Genomic DNA, 23,653 nt, shown 5'->3' with positions numbered 1-23,653 from the left:
AATTTTATTTAAATATTTTTGTTGATATTTTTTTCAAAACATTGCATTTTTTCGATAATAAAATATTTTTGTAATATTCTAATTTCTAAATTTTTTTTCACTAATTTTATTATGTATGTATATCAAGTAGTTAATACTACAATGCCAATAAAGATGAAGCATACTATTTTTCGGCACTTTTACTTTTCATTATTTTTTTTAACGAATTTTTATTTCTTTAATAATTTTAAGAATAATTTTTCAAAAACTGTCTTTTTCCATTTTCGGCATTTTCCAAATATTTTATTTCATTTTAATTAAGAAATATTTTTTTTTAATATTTGTCCGCAATAGTTCTGATTTATTTGTTTTATTCGTTAAAATATTTCCATAGATAATAGCTTGCTTAAGAAATAATTTGAAAATTTCTAAAATAAGTTTTTGGAAAACCGCTATTTCTCGATTATTTTTATTATTTTCAATTATATTTTTAATATATTTTAAATATTTTGTTCTTTTCAATAAATAATTTTGAACACTTTTTGAAACAATTTTAAAAATTTTCGTTAGTTTTGGAATATTTTATATCAATATATTATTTAAACAAAATTTTTTATATGGTTTTCAAAATAGTTTTCCACTCCAGTTATTTTCTTTATTTCATTTAGTTTTTTTCATGGTTTATTTTTGTAATTATTTTTTCCAACCTTTCTCTATAATTAACAAAACCGTTTACTTCATAATGTTGAAATTTTTTAACGATAATATTTGAAATATCTTCTTTTCAATTTTCATATTTTTTTAAATATTTTATCTAATATTAAAACATTATTTTAACAATTTTTTTAAAATTTACTAATATTTTTTCTCACCAGTTAGTTTCGATTTAATTTAGTTATCATTTGTCACTAAATTTATATTATATTTTTGTTAAACAAGTTTCATATTTAATTAATAAATTTTTAAATATTTTAAAATAATTTTCCAAATATTTCTTTAATTTCCGAATTTTTTTCACATACATTTAATTTTTTTTTTCAAATATTTTATAAACTATTTCAATTATTTTTAAAACTTGTTTTTCAAATTTTTCAATATTTTTTTTTTTCAAAATATTTTATAAGCTGTCTTTTTTCAACTAAGTTCCATAAAACTTTCGTTAAATTAAAAAACACACACACTTTCTCTATTTTGTATATTTATCGCCCATTAATTGCTCGCACATTTTCAAAATTTATAAACCATTTATTTTTGAAAAATTTATGCGCTCACTGCATGATTTACAATATTTGCTCTCACCACTCATAAATTACGCTTTAATAGCGGTTTCGTTTTTGGTCATATTTTTAGTTTTTTTTGCACTTGAAATTTACGCGTTTAAACAGAGCGCCCCCCTTGGCACCTGGCGTCCGATTCGCGTACCGCTCGGAACGAATTCAATTTGCTAACTGCTTTCGCTGGCGTTGGCGCTGCGTTTCTTAAAGCCACACTGTTTACAACGAAGGAATTTGGATATATGTATATAAAAATATATATATACATATATGTACATATGTATGGATATGGTTGTATGTGTATATTTGCTTTTGTTTAGGCTTACCGAATTTTTCGGACAAAACAGCCATGCCACACATTCGAATTGGAGCACTGGAAATTCCATTGTGACGCATGCGCCACGAAACTGGCGAGTGTTGCACGTGTGTTGTATGCTGCTACAAACACACGCACACACATATACAGGCGGCCGTGTAAGTTTGTTGTGATTGTTGAAATCAAAACATAATCAGCTGAGCGCACCGCTAAGACGCTGCCAACGAGTGCTTATCGGAAATGAGCAATATGTATGCACAAAAACAATAACAACAACAACTAACGGCATGTTAACAGAAAATAATAAAAAAATCCGGCAACAACAACAACAAGCAAAACACAAATATTTGCAGCATTTCAAGGCAACGGACAACCACTTGAGAGCGCTGCCACTTCAGCGGGCCGCATGTGTGCTAATGAGTTGATCTACGCTGCGGTGGGGCAAGTTAGTCTATGTGGCTGTGTGTGCATGTGTGTTGGTGTTTCGCCATTGAAAAATCCGCGCGCAAATGTGCTGAGTGAGTTATGAGGAACTAGATTTGTTTTGTCTATTGCCAGGCGAATTTGTTAAGAGCGCTTTCACAATGAGCATATGCCGCTGCATGTGAGTCAGTCAGTGCGGCTGTGTGTGTGTGTATGTGTTTGGATATTGAATATAAACACTTTCGCAGCAGTAAACTTTCGTTTAATTGCAAATGGAAAACAATGTAATGAATAATGTGATGTGGGAATACAGAAAAATGAATGGAATTCTATAAACATTTCACAACAAATATTTTGCACATGACTGTAGTAAAGTGTTTATTTTGTATTTTAAAAATTTTTGTATTCTCACAAAAGATTAGATAAAAATTTGTTTCACCTAACACCAATAGCTCGTCAAAATAGATCGAATAACGGCGGATTTTGAAGTGAAGAAGCTTTAAGCTCAATAGTACGACCGATTGAGTGAACCTCGATACTTTCATGTTTGCAGTCAATGGATCGCTACATAGTGAGAGCTCACAAAATTTGACTAATTGTTTGGATGGCTTGCCGCAGTGCCAGGATATTTCCATCAATTTACGTATTTACTTACAAATTTCAAACAGGTGGCATTCACTGTTTGCAACTTTTCAATTAAGCATTGGTAAATTAAGCAAACAAACCCCACAAGGGTCACACTAAAAAAAGTTAAAAACTAAAAATATTTTTAGAATAGTGTTGCCACCTGTTTAAAATGTTTAATTAAATAATTACAATAAATACCAAACTAAAGAGGTTTAATTAAAATTGCAGGAAAACAATATTGAAATTTTTGGTGAAGAGTTGCCAGCTGTTAAAATTAGAAAAAAACTTAAGCAAAGAACACAATACGAGTATATGTAAAGCCAAGGAATCCAACAAAATTTAGAGTAGAAAAAAATTGGAATATTTTTAAGAAACGTTGCCACCTGTTTAATTTATTAAGGACTTGAACATTTAAAAAAAGTGATTTGAAATTTATTACCACTCTTTTTATACCCTGAACAGGGAATAATAAGATTGCCACAAAGTTTATAACACCCAGAAGGAAGATCGGAGGCCCTATAAAGTAGATATCGTTTTGAAATTTTGCAAATGTCATTTTTTCTCAAAGAAGAGAACTGCCGATATCGGACCACTATGTACGTAGAAATTTGTAAATGATCGAATCATTTGTTTCCGAGTAATCACTCCAGAAAATTTGAAAAATATAGTTTTGAGAAAACCGCGTGAAATATCAACTGATGGAGCTCATTGAAATAAACGCCTGAAATAAATGGATTTAACTCAAAAACTATTTAAAATGACGGTTTGAAAATTTGATTTTTTAAGTTAAAGTCTGTCGAAAGAAAATTAAAAAATTTATGTTTTTTTTTAATTTTACACAAGGTGTGTCACTTGAGCATATTAAGGAATAGTTGAGGCTTTCAAAAAACATTTGTTGAAATTTTATGTTTCGGTAATTTGTTTCCTCGAATAAAATTGTAATTTTTTAAATACATTTTATTTGCAAAAATAAAAATAAAAAAAAATTGGTTTATTAGTGAAATAAAATTTCGATATTTCAACGGTTTTTAAGTAAAATGGTTTTACAATTTTATCGCTATGCAACATAAAAATGTTTAGCTATATTTTTTAATGTCAATACGGGTTTTCAGTTAAAATATACCTGCATGTATTTGATTGTGATATAAAATAAAAAGTCTTAATGTGGTGTGAACATTGAAAATTTCCAAATTAATTGCTTCAAATTTCCTTCTTTTTATTTATGTATGTATGACAATTTACGAGGTATGTGAATATAAGAAAACTGCTTCAAAGCAACAACACATAATTTAAAGCAATTTATGACTACAATGAAAGGAAAATTAATTGTTCCTCTATCAACAAGCTCCGTGCACAAGCATGCATAAATATATATTATACATATGTATGTATTAGAAGTCGTCTGTCATAATAGAAATTTATATGATATTTAAAGTAAAAAAAGAACTAAGCAAAAATTGTTTTCATAAAATATAAATTTTGCCTCTAAATTTTCTTCCAACTAATTTTAGCTCTGGCCATAAAAATATATACTATTAAAGTCATTATTTTTTTTTTTTAATTTAATATGGCCAATTTTTACTCAAGAATCAAACGATTTCATTTGCCTTGGACTTGAGTAACCATATACACGGACTTATCAAGTTTCACACTTATTGCTAATCTGTCATAAGTAACTAATTTACTCGCTTCCACATTTTTTGCAATGATAAAGCGCCTAGAAATTAATTAACTCAATTTCATTGCCATAAAGTCTGAGCTATTGTCGCTCACAAGCAAGGGAACATCAATGACTTATATAAAATCATTTAGTACATTCACATAAAAGCGCAATTAAGTCTAGAAATATTTACGCCAGCTTGAATCAGATCATGCACTCATTGTTTTGGCTACCTAGTGTGCCATAAGGCAATGACAGCTGCCAATACAATACCTCTTCAATCTAATTATATGATTTAATTAATAATATTAACTATGGAATTCAATCAATAATCATTTACAGATGATAACAGTTCAGTGCTTTTGGTCTGTGTGCTAAGGTTTGCTTCAAATTTACTTTATAGGAGCTGGGTATATTAAGTTTGCCACGAAGTTTGCAACAATCAAGAAAGGACGTCGCAGATCCTATAAAGTATATATTTAAATGATCACCATAACGAGCTGAGTCGATTAAGCCATGTCTTTCTCTCTATCAGTTCGTCTATCTCCCCGTCTGTCTGCATATACACGAATTAGTCCCTCAGTTGTTGAGATATCGATCGAACTATTTTATTGAAGAAGAAATTTTCATAAAATTTGGCACAAATTATTGTCTAATGTAACGCAACAATCTCCGAAAATTGTTCAGCGCGGACATGCCATTCAAGCTGCCTGGTCAAAATTAAGCTAAAGATCCTCATAAAAATCCTAGTTTCATCTAATTTTGTACAGAGTAATCGTCGAGAGATTTTTTTATAAGTATATACATTAGGGTGATTCAAAAAAAAAATTTTTTGTTTTTTTTTATTGGTACTCGGAAAAATGGGTTCCTAGACACCTCTAAGAAATCCTCTCCAAATATGAGTTTTTAATTGTAACGGGAAGGTCCTCCGCCTAACGGTTTTCTATTTTTTCTTATTATCAGATAGAAAAATTTATATCTCGCTTCCAACTACTTAAAAAAATATCTTGTTAATTAGGTTTTGTAGGAAATTGAATGCTCTAAAATATGGTCTCTTAAGATTTTTTCGTAAACCCAACCGTTTAAAAGATATTAACAGTTGAACTTTGATTATTTTTGGTAATATTTTTTATTTCTTATTAATTTTATAACTCAATGAAAAAAAATTATTATGAATAGGTTTTTGGAGAGGATTTCTTAGAGGTGTCTAGGAACCTGTTTTTCACAGAACCAAACGAAAAAAAATAATTTTTTTTTTGATCCACCCTAATATGCATTGATGTTTGACGATGAATATCTCGTAAACGCTTAACTTAATCGAAAAATCATAGTAGACCATTTTTATAGAGCAGTAAATTTCCTACAAAACTATGTGTTTCATTATTCATAATAATTTTTTTTCATTGAGTTATAAAATTAATAAGAAATAAAGAATTTTTCCAAAAATAGTCAAATTTCAACCGTTAATATCTTTTAAACGGTTGGGTTTACGAAAAAATCTTAAGAGACCATATTTTAGAGCATTCAATTTCCTACAAAACCTAATTAACAAGATATTTTTTTTAAGTAGTTGGAAGCGAGATATAAATTTTTCTATCTGATAATAAGAAAAAATAGAAAACCGTTAGGCGGAGGACCTTCCCGTTACAATTAAAAACTCATATTTGGAGAGGATTTCTTAGAGGTGTCTAGGAACTCATTTTTCCGAGTACCAATAAAAAAAAAAACAAAAAATTTTTTTTTTGAATCACCCTAATATACATATAAATCAAATCAATCTTTCGAAAGATCGACTATCTTAAAAGATTCTAGTATCTGCTAATTGTGATTCGTTCGTACTTGTTATCCTTTGTCTTCTAGGTAGTTCCACGATAAGTATTTTGATTTTCGGGCTAAACGTTCATTGGAATGCAGGGTCCAAAATTAATGTATGTATAGAAATAAATTGTTTGTGTATTCAAAGCGACTAAGATATGGGAATGGATAGGATATATAAAGTTGAGTTGCAAGACTCAAAACGAAAAATGTTTCAATGTAGAATTTATGTATCGGAACTTCGAATAGAAAATCACATTTAAGTTTTCTTTCCTTATGATAATATTGATTATTCCCAAAACCTGATTTAAATGGATTCATTCCAACCTTGAGCTCATTTAGAGTTATTACCAAGAGCACGTACTATATAAGTATAGGAAGGTTGGACTTTTCTCTAGTATTTCGCTGGAGGGATTATCCAAACTCTTTTTAATCAGACTGTATGGAAACTACGGGAATCGATTTCGAAAGAGAACGTCGAATAGATAAAACTATATAAGTGCTTTGCTTATACATCTGTGGAAATTGTCACTTGGTGGATAAGCCTCTATCTACATAGCCTTAACTTCCACCAGCTCAAAGCGAATCTTCTCTCGACTCTAAATTTGGATTTATTGGTATGTATGTTGGCTATAACATAAAGATATACTGTGCAACTTAAGTATTTGATATTACTTCTTCTAAAGCTCGTCCTGGCAGTTTTATTCTCTTTAACCTAATTCTCGTCTGTGCTTCTCAAATAAACGGCTATGGTAAACTTGTTTCATTTAATGAAAAATGTAAGACAAATTAGTCACAAATTTTAGCCTCTTCCTCGGTATAAGCGAATTATTATAGTAACGCAAAATCGGGGGAAGATATGGTACGTTCATATGGGTGAAACTTGGTTTGGCAGAAAAACTTCATTTTTATAAGCCTTTAAGACATAACACTACTCGTATACTCAAGCAGAAAGGCATTGGTAGAAAAATAACAATAAAACACAAAACGAAACCCCTTGTTCCACGCAACTTGGGTCTTGCAGACGCAAAGAACGGGAATGCTTCAACTGGACCAAGCTAGCAGTAAGCGAGAACTGTTGGAACGACTATAAAAATCTTCTAAGGGACTACAAGATGTTGCTGCACAGGACAAAGCGAGAATCCTGGAAAAACTTTTGTAAAGAATTTAAAAAGACCCAGAAGGTGGCGAGACTTAGGAAACTATTATATAATTCGCAAAAGTATCGAAAGTGGACGGACAACTGCCAGGAATCATTGCAAAAGTCAGTGTGCACTTTCCCGGCTGTAAGGCTGCGATAAGTCCTAGCTACGAAGCAAGCTGTGCGGTAACACATTTTTATGAAGAATAAATTAGATTGCCAGTCCGCATCCGGTACGTCGTTTTTATAAAAGTTTCAGGTCTTCCTACCCAAAAAGTACTGCTCCATCCATAATGATGAGATTCTCTGATATAAACAAGATGATTTTCAGCCACAGTTTGTTTAACGTTTTCGATTTTATGGGACTTAACAGCTCTGTTATGCTGTTGGAATATGAGGAAAATTTCGTGTTTTTTGGTTTTGTTGCAAGATACAAGCGTTGGCTGCGAAGTATAATTTCTAGTGGGCGTAACTGTAAGTAAACAAAAATATTCTGATAAGTAGCACCGCCAACAGCTATGACCGGAATCCGGCTTTGTGTCTACATTTAAAGCTTCGAGCTACAAAATTGCCAATGTGTGTAGGCAAAGTGTTGTATAATTCTTAGTAAACCCCAGCAATATATGCGGCATTTCTGATGAAATGTTTAGTAACATAAATTCTTACTTTGAAGCGTATGCTTAAGGCAATAAATTATTTAAAATTTCGCAAAAACATTGAATTTTATTTGTGAGTTTTAAACATAATCTTTAATTCTGCATTAAATAATTGTTAAACGCCTAAAAGCATACTACGCGTTTTCGCCAAGTAAATCTAAATGATTCTGCACTTAAAGCAATTCATTTTGATGCGGGATTCAGACAATTATTTTACAAAATTCACAAGTTTCACTTTTCAATATTTGCTTTATTTTAATCACTTTGATTCTTGCTTGCAAGTGGCATTGCAAAGGCCAACCGCAAAACCGCAGCTGCCGCAACTTGTTTGATATTGACTTCTAGGATATCAGTGACACGGAAAGTCGAATTTCCTTAATGGTTGTTGCTTTTGTTGATTTTGCTTTTAATTTTTTTTGTTTCCACTTCTCCTTTCAGTAGCCTTTCACACAGCTGCGCTTTGCCGCCGCAACTTCCGCCTTTCAACTTAGTGGCAAACGTGCGTGCTCGAGTGGCCGCTGCTCGGTGTTGAACGCTTTTCGTGCGCATACGAAAGTTTGCCGCTCTTTGCGGCGCCGTGAAAATTTGTCAAAATGGACATACAAAGTGTAAATGTTGCTTTTGTTACACAAATTAAAGTGGCTTTGTTATTCATTGCTCAAAGTTAAGGAATTAAAGGCGAAACTTTTCACATTTTCTTTGGTGCTATTTCGCTCGCTTTGCTTACTTCTTGCTGTAGTTCTCAACAGGTTTATTAATATAAATATATATGTAATTAACTGTAACCTGTATTAACTTTTACATTGAAGAGTTTTTGAAAGATTCTATAAATTAAAGCAGAGAAATGGTGCACAACGTTTCATCCACTACATGAAAGAAAATATCTATTAAAAACAACAGGCATCTTCAGATTTTCTTAGACCCTTTGTGAAAACTACAATATATGATGGTTAAAGGATTAAAGTGCTTTCGGAAAGAGCCTAATCTGTTTTTCAGATAGTAGATAAAATAATAAAATGCATTTATACATTTTTTAATTAGGTGGCAACCTCTTTCAAAAATAAAAAAAATAAAGATGAGAAATCAAAACCCTTCCTAAAATTCCTGTCTCTGTCTATTTGTTAATATTTTGACCAAATTCATTTATAAAATTAAAAACAGGTGGCAACTGTCCAAAATGGTTTTTATTTAGGTGGTAACCTCGTTAATGAAATAAAATATGAAAAATCTTAGCACTTCTTTAAACTGCTTTATTTGCATTATTGTTACCATTTTCATGAATTTTTTGATAAAATTTCAATCAGGTGGCAACCTCAATTACAAAAATTAAGGATCCAAAATCTAAACCCTTCATAAAACTTATTTACAAATCTGCATATTTATTAACGTTTTCAATAAACTCATTTAGAAAATTTAAAACAGGTGGCAACCTCTTAAAAAAAAACAACAATTACATATATATGTATATAATATCGTAATCCTTCTTAAAACTCCTTTATCTACATAGTTATTAACATTTTCATGAATTCCTTTATAAAATTTAAAACAGATGGCAACCTCATAATAAAAAAATTGGAAAATGAAATATCTTAGGTCTTCTTTAAATTCCTTCATCTGCGTAGTTATTAACATTTTTATGGAGTCATTTATAAAATTAAAAACAGGTGGCAACCTCATTTCAAAAATTTAAAGATCAAAAATCATAACCTTTCTTAAAAGTCCTTTATGTGCATATTTATGAACTTTCCTATTAATTCCGTTATAAAAATTCAAACAGGTGGCAACCTCATTAAAAAAAATTATAGATGAAAAATCTTAAAACTCTTTTATATGCATATTTATAAATATTTTAAATAAATTCCTTTATAAAATTTAAAACGTATGGCCACTCTCTTTACTGTTTGCTATTTTTTTGTTATTTTTGTAACATATCAAGTCAAAACCAGATAAAATGCTAACTTCGGTTGCACAAAAGCTATAATACTTTCCACAAACACCAAAGATTTCTTGATTTTGATCGGTCAGTTTGTCTGACAGCTATATACTATAGTTGTAGGATCTGAATCTGTGTTTAATGAAACTGTACTATTAGTCTTAGGTAATAATCCTTATCAAATTTCTAGAAGTTATCTCGTCAAACGAAAAAGTTTTCTACAGAAGCCTTTATACCGATCGTTCCGTTTGTAGGGCAGCTTTATCCCACAGTAGTCCGATATCGGCTATTCCTACAAATCAGCAGCTTCTTGAGGAAAAAAGAATGGATGATAATACAGAAGATCCGGTATAAAGGCAACTCGCATGAGGATTTCCAAATTTTCAGATATGTATTCATTTTGAAACCCAGATTTTCTGAATCAGATAGAAAACTCTCGCGGCAATACAACTTCCGGCGGTATCTATGGGCGCTACATACAAAATGGCAAAAAAAGAAACGAAATTTGGACGCCCAAAACTTTTTGTGGTTTCTTTGAACCGATTAGAGATTTTGTGGCAACTTTTGGGTCATTTTAGTATTTCTTTCTCGAATGCAGCTGCTATGAGATTACTCTGGATTCTTTATTTTTAATGAATCAAAACTTTTAAAGAACAAAAGTCAAAATGCGTCTAAGTAAACTAGAGATATGTAGATATAAGTACATATGTATATAAATATTTATATATTATATAAGCATATGTATACATACATACATACATACATACTACATATCCTTGAATGTGCGCATTTCATCTGTGGAAATTTCCATCGCACATCACTTTTGCTGCGACGCTTGCTGGTTTCCCATTGCAGGGTGAGTATGCTATGTAATATTATATGTAGGAGTGTGCGTGATATGTGTAAAAGTACCGTTGTTGTACCGTAACAAAACGTATATCTGTATTAAAATACTATCTAAATACTTCGCCTTAAGTTGCTGACATAGTTTCTTCTTAGTTTCAAGTGCTCTGTGGTTAGCGGTTGTACGGGCGCTTACTTTAGCGGATTTCAGAGGAGAGAGACAAAACTGGAATGAGTTTTTAAATCAAACAGTTTGCTATGAGTTGTAAAATGCTTAAAATTCATTTCGTGAAGAGCTTCGCTTGGAACATCAACAACATTACAAATAATATAATTGCTGACAGTCGAGACAAGAAACCTTAAACAATAGCATGCCTTTTGTTATTACGTATTTCACTCAATAATTGAATTAAGCATTATGACGTTATATTAATAATATTTCACTGAAAATTATTAACTGTACTATGTTTAGTTATATATTTGTTTGCCTCGACTAATTTAAAATTAATTCTGCTATCAAAAGTCATGTCCTATAAAGCCACTAATTGTTTCATAATACCTGCGAAACCCTAAATCAGTCAAAGATAACGGTAGCGCGACAAATGTGTTGACAATCGTGAAGCTTAATTGAAACGAAACTTTTGTTATTCATACAGCTTGTGCTGATAAACGCTTACATTGCTGAGCTATCATTTCGTAAGTTTTCACTCCTTTGATCTAAAGAGTAATTACTCAATTTACTTTCATTGCAAAAAGTAATTTAACTTGCTAACGTCTAAAGCGAACTAAGGTTGATGGCGCTTTCGAAAATTTGTTGTTTTGAGTTGGCGTCAAAATAATAACAATGCGAATGTTTGAGTCTACAGGTAGAGTTGCCACGGGGTGAAAAGTTTTATATGTGCATAAAAGTTAGAAGAAACGTCTGCGCCGAAGCTACATGTGAGACATGTGAGTTGCTTTTTAGAGAGAAAAGAACGATATTTCCAAAACAGAACTAGCAAAGGACCTGTATATACAAGCAGACGGACGGACAGGCAAGCAGGCATGGCTAAATCAACTCATCTCGTCAGGCTAATCATTTACATAGAGTGATCCAAGTAGAGGTACTTTTTAATAGCCATTTTTTTGACAGATCTTACATGAGTCGTGTCAAGCTGTCATATTAATTTTGTTCAATATTCTTTGGCATTTCATCATGGAAAGACTTACGCCTGAACAACATGTACAGATCGTTTAACTTTATTATGAAAATTCACGTTCTGTAAATAATTTATTTTGCACGCATGGTCAACATGGTCGGTCGACTGAGCATATTATTCGCCAATAACCCATCTTAAGATCCAACATTCGAACGAATATGCTACGTCCAACACGTAATGAAGAAAATATAGCAGCCGTAGCTGAGAGTATACACGAAGACCGTAGAGAGTCGATTCGTTGTCGTCCGCAGCAACTCGGACTGACGTAGGGAATGACATGGCGCATTCTACATCGAGATCTTAAATTGAAAGCTTTGGTCTATGGGCTCTTGAACAGTTCCAAGAAGATCCGACATTTTTGAGCCAGTGATTAGACCCATTTCTGGCTCAATGGGTATTTAAACAAGTAAAATTGACGCATTTGGGACGAAGATCAAACTGAATAGATTCAAGATCTGTCATTTCGTTCCGGTCGTACCATCGGCCCATATTTCTTCAAAAATTATACCGGTGAGAACGTAACCGCCAATGGCGACTGTTATGACATCACAACCGACTATTTAATATCTGAAATTGAAGCTCATAATCTTGACGACTTTCGATTTCAATAAAACGGCGCCACTTCCGACACATCGCAACAAAAACTGAATACATTTAGACAATTTTTCGGTGAGCAAATAATTTCATGTTTTAGGTTGGTAGATTGGCCACCAAGATCATGTGATGTCACACCGTTAGACTCTTTCTTGTAGGGATATGTAAAGTTTAAAGTCTATGCGGATAATCCAGCTTCGGTTCAGGCCTTGAAGCAAGACATCACGCGTGTCATTCGCCAGTAACCTGTCAAGAAGGTCGAACGAGTCGTCGAAAATTAGCAGTTGAACCGTATGAGAGTAGTCACAGGCAACATTTGAAAGATACAATTTAAAAAAAAAAAATCATCTTACGAATGATGATAACCATTCCATATTAAAATTGAAGTGTTTTTTTCTAGAAATGGATCACCTCTTAATAGAATATGGTCGCCTTTAAATAATGGGCAGTACAGCTGTTATTTCTTTAACCAAATTATCGTGGCTAGTTTTGAGCATTCATTCAAGTTCAGGGTGGAAATTGATGGTGACCTATTCTAAAAGAATGTAAATTTTTGAATGTGGTCTTGAGCTGTTAGAGCGTTCGCTTAAAGCTATAGAAACCACAATATCAATTTCATCGATTTTTTTTGAGAATTTGGTCATATCGAAATCGCTGGGAACTGTAAGACTGACGATAATTTCAGAAAGTGCTTTGATGGCCTTTTATCTGCTTTTTTGTTTGATCTGAACTTAGCAAGGGTTTGTTGAAGGTAAAATACTCCGAAGTGAAGGTGAGGGGGTTTAATAATGTTTTTCGCCCCTTTCTGGTTTATTTGTCCTTCGGATCAAAAGTGAATCGGTAGAAGACTAGTATACTGCTTGCTTTTCAAACAGCATCAATCTTTGGTGATAGTGTACCTCGGTTTCACGCCTTGGTAATTCACGAAACTATTCAGTACTGAAAGCAATCGCTTGAATAGGCGATTCTTCGGTATATACTTTAGTGTTTAGTTTACCATCATTGAGACAGTTTGGTTCATAATTGTATTTATCCAAGTGTGAGCTCCCGCTTGGAAAAATTACTCACAAATCTAACCTAATTTCAGTGAGTGCAAATGTTCCGAGAATCCAACTTAGATGAAATTTACTTCTTCCTCAATAACTGTTGCATGACCACTCAACTATTTTACAAACTTTTCAATGAAAACGTTATGAACATTTTAATGCAGCCTTTTTAGCCAGCCACCCCGAGTTTAAAATAATTTGCCTCCAACAATTTTGATTGTTTCGACTTTAACCATAAATTACTTGAATATTATTAAACAAAGTTATGCGACAGTTTTCGTGTATTAAGAGTAAACTACAATAACAAGAGCATTTAAAATAAATGCATGAATGACGTGGCAAGAGCCACTTGTCAGGCACTCGGCAGTCTCTGTCCATAATAATATAATAAAATATTATTACGCCGCACAACTGGCTGTTGATATTGTGGCTGAAAGTTTGTTTGTCATGCTAGCAGCAAATGGAATCAAATTACCGACAAAAAGAAAGAAGAGGAAGACAAAAATTATGCGAGAAGGGCAAATGTGTGATAGATTCCCGAAGGGAATAAGTATGCGAACGGCAATGACAGGGCTGACCAGTGACCAGCACATCAATTAGTGGCCAGAGTTGGCATATATTCATATACGTCTATAAATATATTGTATAAGTATGTATAATTGTATATATGTATGATTTTATGTAATATAACACATTCACTTTCATACTTTTATAGTGCTGTTGTGGGTATAAAGAATATTTTTGCTTGTTGTTATTGTTGTGTTTTTGGTGAACTGCATAAAAAGTCTGCTTCATTTGCCTTGTATGCCTTATACATATACTCGTATACACATTTATATAAAATATATTCAAACATATTTATTGACAAGTGTGTGTGTGCATAAGTGGCAGCCTTTGCCGAACTTTATTATAAGCAAACAAAAAATGTATATTTATGTGTGTTGATATGTGTGTTTTTGTGTATTTGTTTGCAGCCTTTTATTGTGGTTAGCTTACTGGGCAGGTTTTTCTGCCATTTACCTTTGTTTTTGTTGTTGTCTTTTCTCTTGTAGTGGGTGTCTCCATCGCCGTGAAGCTAATTAAAACGGAAAATTATGGCAAAAAGATAACGAAGGCCAAGGCAAACGAAAAAAGAAGGGAAGCATAAAAAAGAAAGTCACGAAAAATAACAAAATAAATAAACGACGAGTAGTGCGACACATTTCATGCGCTTTATGAGCTTTATGAAGGCACTATTAGAGATACCCAGTAGGTGGGAGCTGCACTGATAAGATACCACTTAACCAGGAAATAAAGATAAGCGAGTAAACTTGGAAATAAGAACAAATAAACCGGCAAATCTTTGGAAAAAGCTTTTATGTAAAATAATTCCGAGTCTACAAGAGGCCCTCCGACATGATTTTTTTGTTGTGGATTGCGCTAAATTGTTCTCTTTTCTCGCTGTTCTCAGACTTATCGGCATTGTGGTACATCCATGCTTCATGTCCACTAATAAAACTAACCAATAGCTGTTGAATGTTAATAAAATCACCAAAAAAGTTAGACGGTTAAAATTATAACTATTTATCATCTGATCAAATTTGACCCGGACTGATATTTTTAATACAAATCTTTATTATCGTCTTCGTAATAGGCTTCTTGTAAGCCAGTAGAAGTATACCAACGTTTAATCAAATTTTTCATATACTTATTATAAGGCTCAGTTGGTATGGGCTTTAGTACCTTCAGTGAATTTTCTTCTTTTTTTTGAAGATTTCACCGTTCTCTAGGTTAATACAGGTATTTCGGTACGAGTCCACCAACGACAAGCTTTCTACTCAAAAATTTAACCATTTGATCCTCTGCTATCACTCTGATGCCAACATGACGTCTTTCACGCACTGTTTCTTTGAGGTGTTACATGGATTTCACAAAATCGATTTTTTTTTTATTATCTTATTAAATTCTACAACACTTCTAGAATATTGTCTGAAATGTTTAAGTTGATCTGAGAAATAGTTTCGGAGATACAACCTTGAGAACTTGTGCGCTCGAGGCTAGCTGGGCTAAATACGCCGTCTTTAAACGCGTTTTTCTCGAAACTGTGTTTTTGAAGTCGGTTGGCAAGATTTCTCCAGAACTACTCAACCGATGGTCATGAAATTTTACAATTCTGGAAGACTTGGTTGAGAATTTTTTTCGATTACAACTATTTGAAAAAAATGTCGCAAAATATTCACTGAAATTTACAGTTTTTCTTTTTGTAAAAATGTCTGCCAAACTGTAAGAAGTTATCCTGCCAACGCGGGAATATATTTTTTTCAAGGAATCGTCGAAAAATTTCTGAATTTTTTTGTTAATAGTATACATTTGTAACAAAAAAAAAAGTTTAACAAAATATTCCATTCTTTATATAAGAAAAAAATTGTTGATAAAGACTGTTTTTACCCGAGGAAATTCTTGTCACCCCATGGGTGACTCCCTTGAGACCAGTTTTCAACGACTTTAACTGAAGGCTTTGAGTTACTCAAATAGTTGCGACGGCAATAAAGTAGACTCTTCAAAATACATACGTATCATTTTCTAGGATTAAGTAGGATTCAGATTCAGTAAAATTTCAAGACCAAATCGAAGTATTTTTTTCATGGTAAAAACGACAGACAATCTTTTAGCGTTGTAAACAAACAGCTGACATATACACTTTAAGTGCTTGGAGATTCAAATTCCAGTCGATTGGTTGTACCAATGCAGCAAAGATTTTTTGAGTCAGTCCGGTTCAAATTTGATCAGATGATATGATTACATTTTCTCTATTCACAACATGAATACCTTCGACAAAAAAATATTTCTCACAGCTCTGAGCTTTTATGTGCGATCTTAAGCTTCGGCGTCAGTTTACTGGCAATTAAATTAATCATTGCTTGACTGATTCAAAAGATTCACAAGATTTGTTAATACTTTAAGTTGAAGATTTTTCCCAAACTCAGCAGCCACCAAAACTCGAGAACTACACTAGGTTTTGAGTTGAGCCGTCGCCCCAGTGGTATGTTCGTTGTCTGACATATTCTCCTTAAATACAAGTTTTTGTTCAACCCGAGATAATTTTTGTTATATCAACGTAAATGATTTCGAAAGTAGCTTAGCTTTATGTTGCTGAGGTATCGGGCCTTGGTTGTAAATATGTTTACATATGTACTTTCTGGTTACGAGGAACAGACTGTGGTATCTCTTTCGTATTACATCGGATTCTCTATATGTATGTATATACTATGCCTCCAAGGTTTTACTAAATACCAGAAATCGTGTTAGCTAAGCATATCCTTAAAAAAGTGCTTCCTCGTTTCGAAAATTCAGTCTCCACTAACAGAATCTCAGCGAAAGATGTAAATAGATGAAACGAAAAACAAGGCCACAAAGCAATCACATTGAGATTTAGGAAAGCTAAATCTGCAGTATTTGCGGTAAACGTTCTAACTCCAGAACCTAAGAACGGTCGTTCACATGCTCGGTTAAGCCGCAAGAGAATGTTATAAAATCGAAAGACCGAAGTGGCCCACCCGACACGCACTACTGCTCTTTAAACATACTGAAGCCGTCAAAGTTATCATTAAAGCTCTTGGATTTTCCTACAGGGTTACTTTCCTGTTATGTGGATATTTTTATTACTGTTTATTTTTGTTTGCTTATAAACACATATTTACGAATATTTCTTGACGTAAATTCGCTGCTTGCAAGCAGCATTTAATAGACACCACCAACTTATGACTGCATGACATAATAATTTGGCCGCAAAAAATAAGCGCCAATAAATTATGTGTTCAAATAGAATGTTGCGGCAAGTCATACAAAATGTTGAGCCTTTCGATAAAGAACGAGACACATTTATTGGCTACTCAAACAAATTGTGCATGGCTACTTTGTGTACTTAATAATAATCTGGACTTGATTTGTTATAGTGAATAGTTGGATTCTATGTTATGTGAGTACAATAGCGGACTTCAGGGCTGAATTTGAATGTGAGGGTGTTTTGAGGTCATTATAGAAAAGAGAATGGACATTCATTAACTGCTTTGTCACGAGTCACCCTGGATTCAACAGAAGCACCTATCTGATAGTCGGTGTGTTTGTGTGGGACGCGGATCGAGGATTAGGTGCATGTAATTGCGGAATGGCCGATGTACTCGGGCATTAGATATATGTGTGGTAAGGGGATTAACTGGGCTAATGGACATTTAAATGTTAGCGATGTGATCTCATCTAGTCGGAATGCCGAACCGTTAAGGTCGTTTGCGCGTGAATTATTTAAGCTGTGAAGGCATTTAACTAGGAATAGGCTTAGTTTTTATGTTAGTATGGGGTCCAAACCTTGGTCATCAGCCAACAACAGTATGGGGACTAAACTGGTTGTAGTTTCGGCTACTATGGTAAGTCTCACCGGAAACTTAATTCTGATACCACAGGGAGCAGGAGCTTTTGGAGTTCGGTCCAACCTGCTTATGCGAACTGGCTCCTTGTGGAGTATCGTAGTGGTTGTGGTTAAAGCCCGAATGCGGAAAGAACTGACACTATGCCAGTTGAAGTGGAGTTGCAATGCAACGGGTGCCGGACCCAAAGTACGGCAAAAGTTTTAGATGGGCCACGAACCGTACCAAGGTGATTAGTGTGTCCATTCCACATTGCCAATTGGTACTGAAATGCCTGGAATTTTCAAGGTGCTGATCAACGCATTGATAATCCGCTGTGCACTTGAGAGGCGGACGTTGACAGTCTAGATTTTCGGCACGAGTTGGAGAGATGGTTTTTTCGGTTTAAAACACACTGGATAATAACCGACGGAGTTTTTCAGTGGAGCTTGTGAAGCCGATTCAAACATCCCAGCGGTAAAATCCGAAGCTATGGCAGAGAAAGATCTCTCTAGCTACGTTCTATGATATAAACAATCTTCAAACGAATTAAGGTAAGATGAGGATCTCCATGGTTACCAGCTCGTCCGGATGGATATTTATACATATGTACTTTAAAGGGTGTCTTTTTTTCTGAGTGTTACAAACTTTTTGATGAACTTTATATATTCTATTCAAGCTATACAAACCCCAATTGCTAGAGTAATTTGTTCTCTAAATTTGTACAAAAAAGAAGTAGGAACCGGTCATTTACGTGAAGAAAGTGAGATAAGTTTTCTCTCTGTCTCAGTTTCTTTGCATTTGATTATATTCAATTCATTTCAATTCAAAGACATGTAGAACGCTACCTTTCGCTCCTTTTAGTCCCTTTCTTCTTAGGAAATAGAAAATTTAATTTTCATTACAGCTAATTCTTGGACTCACTGCTCTTTATTTCCTTTGAGCAGCAACAAATGGCATATTCTTTGCATTGATCAACTGAACAATGCTGGATAATTCTTTGCCTGCAGCTCTAAGCTGCTTCTTTTAGGAAATTATAGCTTTTGCTAGATAAATAAGCCAAGTATATTTGTAGGCGTAATGCAGACATACAAACACAATAAACGAGCAGCTCAGCAAACATGCATAATACATCGCCGACGAGATTAAAACTTCGAGGCAAACAAGTATGAGTCGGTGAAATATGCTAACAGTGAATGAAAATATGAGCCTGAACAAGATATATGTACGTATGACATGCAAATAGAGAATGGAAAATAGCGAAAGAGAAAGAGGAAAATGCCCAGAAGCTTAAGCGAGTTAAGGTGATACATTTCACTCCCGAAATCCTACATGTTGATTCTCGATACTCTTTCATCAGCTGTACACAATCTAGATTTTATAATTTTTCTCTGAGCCGAATGCAATTTTTCCAAGTTTAACCGTTTGAATACTTCGGGTATACCGTTATGTAGAATATTGAACGTCAATGACTAAGCCTCTCAAACTTTCATTCAGTGTTGTTAAGAGATATCGACTGCCATGCCTCACTGGTAGCTGAACTGATCGTTTTGGTCAAGCTCTGAACAGAATCTTTGGTTATAGAGTAAAATTCTGGATCTGAAATCTTTGAAATTAAAAATGTTTGGATTTGATGACGAAATCTCAATTGAACTATGTAAATAGTTTCTCTATGTTTCATAGTTCGATAAGGAACTCGTTTGGGTTTAAGAAAAAGTGTGTTAAAATGTTGCCATCGGTTTGGAAATTGTAATTTGAATATATTTTTAAGAAAAAGAAATGCTGACCATATTGATAACAATTAAAACGATTTGAGAATTCTTATAGTTTAATATTTTAGTAGCGTTGCCACCTATTTTAAACTTATTTCAATTGATTAGCATATTACAATATTCGCAATAAAAGAAATGAGTTTAAAAAGGTTTAAAGTTAAAAATATTTTTCGAGAAGGGTTGCCACCTGTTTAAAACTTTTTTTGATGAAATTTTAGCAGAAAAAATGCTTAAAATATGGATATCAAACTAACAAGGTTAAAGCATGCAAACAGTTGAATAGTTAGGCAGGGCTGCCACCTATTCTAAACTTTTTATTAAATTTGATGGATGCGTACAATACAATATGGGCACAAAAAAGGAACCGGGCTTAACAACGGGTACAGTTAAAAATATTTTTTGCGAAGAGTTGCCATCTGCATAAAAATTTTATTTTAATTAAATTTTTAAGAGAAACAAATGCTTACAATATGGGTTTTGAATTTAAGGGCATTTAAGAAACAGTTGAACATTTTAGAAGCGTTGCCACCTAGATGTTTTATTCAATTACATAGATATGTACATTACCATAAAGGTAAACGAACTGTGTTTAAAATGGTTAACAGTTACAAATATTTTTTTAGAAAGGGTTGGCAGCTTTTTGAATTTTAATCTTTTAAAAGATAGCTAAAAAAAGAATTATTTTATTTAAGCAGCACAACTAAACTGCTAAAAAATGCTTGGAGTTTAAATTTTTTTCAGAAGAGTTGCCACTTTTTTATTTTTATTCAATTTCCGATTTCTTTGAACTTTAAATTTTTTTTTTCATTGGGACAAATGGATTATATTAAAATATTAGCAAACTTAATACATAAGTTGAATCGGATTTGATGTTAAAAAAGTGTTTAACAGGCTTGCCACCTGCTTGAAACTTTCAATTTTACAAAATCATCAGGAAAAAAGTTACTCTGTACAATACTAAAGTGATTTAAATCGTTACAGTTGAAAATATTTTAAAGAGGGTTGCCACCTTTTTAAAAATATTTACAGAATTAAATAATAATGTTGAAACATGTGCATTAAACTTTAGAGACCTAAGAATGATTACAAAATATTCTCTTTTTGAGTAGGGTTGCCAGCTGTTAATTATTTATTTTTTACTGAATTAATCAATATATTATTAATAAATATAATATCATGTACTGGAAATGAAAAATTAAATTAAAATTAAATTAAATTAATTATTAGGAGATACTTGATGCACGTATCTAATATTTTCAGTACGACTAGTTTTATGAATATACTTCGAAAATTGTCCGATATGTGTATAGCAAAGCCGAAGTTTGGGATTTAAAAATTTTGCAATCTTTTTATACTTTCATTTCCATATTTATAACATCAGGATAACCCTTCGATAGCAGCTGCTGTGCTATCTTGAGCAAATCTATATTATTTATATTAAAAATTTCCATGTAAAGCAATTACTTGAACTACAAATATTTGCACACGTGATCCTTTAGCCTATTCACTCCAAATATATATGTATACACACACACATACACATGTACAAATTATTGTACGAAATGGTTTTCACTGCTTGATTGCTTAACTCGCTTTTGGAATATTTCTAGTTCCATATTTACCTGCGCGCAAAGAAAATATGGAGCTGCATAACGCATATGAAACATTTGCCAATTGGTTGATTGGTAAACTAAGCTGCATATGAAAATATTTGAGAAGCAATTTAACGATTGAAATTATTCAACTAGAAAGTTCAACGGAAAGTTCGATTACAACATAAACAATTTTTAACTATACACCAATACATATGCGCATATGGAAAGAAGTAAGTTAAAGCTCCAGGAATTTAAAAATAAAATAAAGAGGAAACTGAAAGCCACTATAAAATAAACTCAACGAAAATGTAATAAACAACACGTAAAGTTTAGTTCGGGAGTAACGGAATATGTCATACTATTTCAAGCTGCAAGGTTCAAAGCTTGCGAAATAACGAGTGATCTAAATTCAGGTACTTTTTCAGTAGCCATTTTTTGAGAGATAATGCGTGAGTCGTGTCAAGCTTTCAACTTATTTTTTGTTCGGTTGGGATTTCATCACGGAAAAACCTACTCCTGAACAACGTTTACAAATAGTTCAGTTGTATAACGAAAGTTCGCGTCGGCATACTGAGCATGCTATTCGCAACTCCATCAACCATCTTGAGATCCAGCATTCATTATTGAATAATATTCGACCGAAGAGACCACGTCCAGCACGCTGTGAAGAAAATATAGCAGTCGTAGCTAAAAGTAGCCGTAGGCGTTCGCAACAACTCGGACTGACGTATGAAAGGCGCATTTTATGCCGAGATCTTAAATTGAAAGCATACAAATTACGGCTTGTGAAAGAACTGAAGCCGCTTGACCTTCCCAAGCAATATCGCTTCGTTCTATAAGCTCCTGAAAAGAAGATCCGATCTTTCTGGGTCCATAGGTATTATATATATGTAAATAAGAAAAATTGTCGCATTCGAGTCAAGGAGCAATATGAATAGATTTTAGACCTGCTATTTTATCCAGAAAAAAACAACAGTTTGGTGTGGTTTGTGAGCCTGAGGAATCATCGGTACATATTTTTTCAAAAAATGATGCCGGTAAGAACGTAACCGTCAATGGCGACTGTTATCGCACCATCGTCATATGTGACCTGGTCTACGAAAAGGGAGCTAACGTGCGAAAACTAGTTTTCTGGGGAACAGCTGTTAAAAATGAACAACATCCAACAACCATCTGAATCAACTAAAAAGTGAAAATTGATTTTTTGACACCTAAGCTCCCTTTCCATAGACCAGGTCACATATACTATTTGAAGCCTAACTCACATTTCACACACATCGCATGAATCAATGTATCAATGGACTTATTCAGAGAATACTTCGGTAAGCAGATAATTTCACGTTTTGGCCCGGTCGATTAGCCACCAAGAACGTTTGATATCACACCGTCCGTAAGACCTTTTCCTGTAGGAATTTGTAAAAGTACTAATATATATAATACATATATATAAATGTATATACTATATATGCGGACAATCTCGCTTCGATTCAGGCTTGGGAGCAAAACACTGCGCGTGTCATTCGCCAGTTACCATTTCGACTGCTCGAACGACTCATCGTAGATTGAACTCAACGAATGGGCGATCTAAGACGTGACGACATCTAACATTTGAAAAAGATAATCTACAAAAATCTGACACTGACTTCTACAAAGCTATTTTATGTCTCTAAATCAATAATTTATTGATTTATCGCGGCTTAAGTAGTTTTTAATAAACCGCTAAATGTAGAGTGGGCGGAGTTATGAACCAGTTTCATCCATTTTCACGCTGTCGGAGAGATTCTTAAAGGATTTGCCTTAAACGAATATGGTGATATATTGAAAAACCCTCAACTTCAAATGGTTATGCTAGGGACAGCTGGACAGATTCATATTTATCAGACAGTATAAATTAATTAGACAGCTCTAACTGACACTAAATTAAATTAAGAGTAATTTGACATATTGCAACCGACCTAAACTATTCCTAATATTGTTTGCAATACACTTAATTATAAAAAACTATTACCTTATATATTACACCTCACAGAATAATTTTGCACATTTTAGATGAATTAATTAAAGAAGAATTGCATTACATGCTGTTAACACGTTTCTCACGCTGTTTAAGATAAATAAGTTTATGGCTTTGACGCAAGTTCACAGCTTGACTCTAACACAAAATAATTTAATTTATTGCCGTAAGTGTTTGACATATTTGGTCACAGTCACAGAAATTTAATTACAAAGTGAGCTGTACTTTCAGGCTTTAAACGTCAGCCTGATAACATGATTCTATTGATTAGTGACAGCAGGTTGTCAAAAATGAGTTTTTGTTCATATCTGTTTTAAAAAAAGCAGAAACATTTACGCTCTTTGTTGCAGTCGTGTCATAATACTGTCATTCGGGTAGTCGAAA

The 23,653-nt window shown here is 33.2% G+C and overlaps 1 protein-coding gene across 3 annotated transcripts in view; it reads right to left on the bottom strand.

The window, feature by feature from the left end:
- Nucleotides 1-23,653, bottom strand: part of LOC105229117 (G-protein coupled receptor dmsr-1) — a 283,338-nt gene that overhangs the window by 220,804 nt on the left and 38,881 nt on the right. Inside the window, exon 1 of one of the 3 annotated variants that reach the window (XM_049453469.1) lies at nucleotides 1,279-1,467. The exons of the other annotated variants lie outside the window; for them this stretch is intronic. The gene's annotated coding sequence lies outside the window, so the exon portion shown is untranslated. Of the gene's footprint in view, nucleotides 1-1,278; nucleotides 1,468-23,653 lie in introns of those variants that run through there. 3 annotated transcript variants of the gene reach the window in all.

This window comes from Bactrocera dorsalis, chromosome 3 (genome assembly GCF_023373825.1).
Source record: "Bactrocera dorsalis isolate Fly_Bdor chromosome 3, ASM2337382v1, whole genome shotgun sequence".
NCBI lineage: Eukaryota > Metazoa > Arthropoda > Insecta > Diptera > Tephritidae > Bactrocera > Bactrocera dorsalis.
The sequence above is the reverse complement of the archived record's forward strand: the minus strand, read 5'-3'. Positions and strand labels throughout refer to the sequence as shown.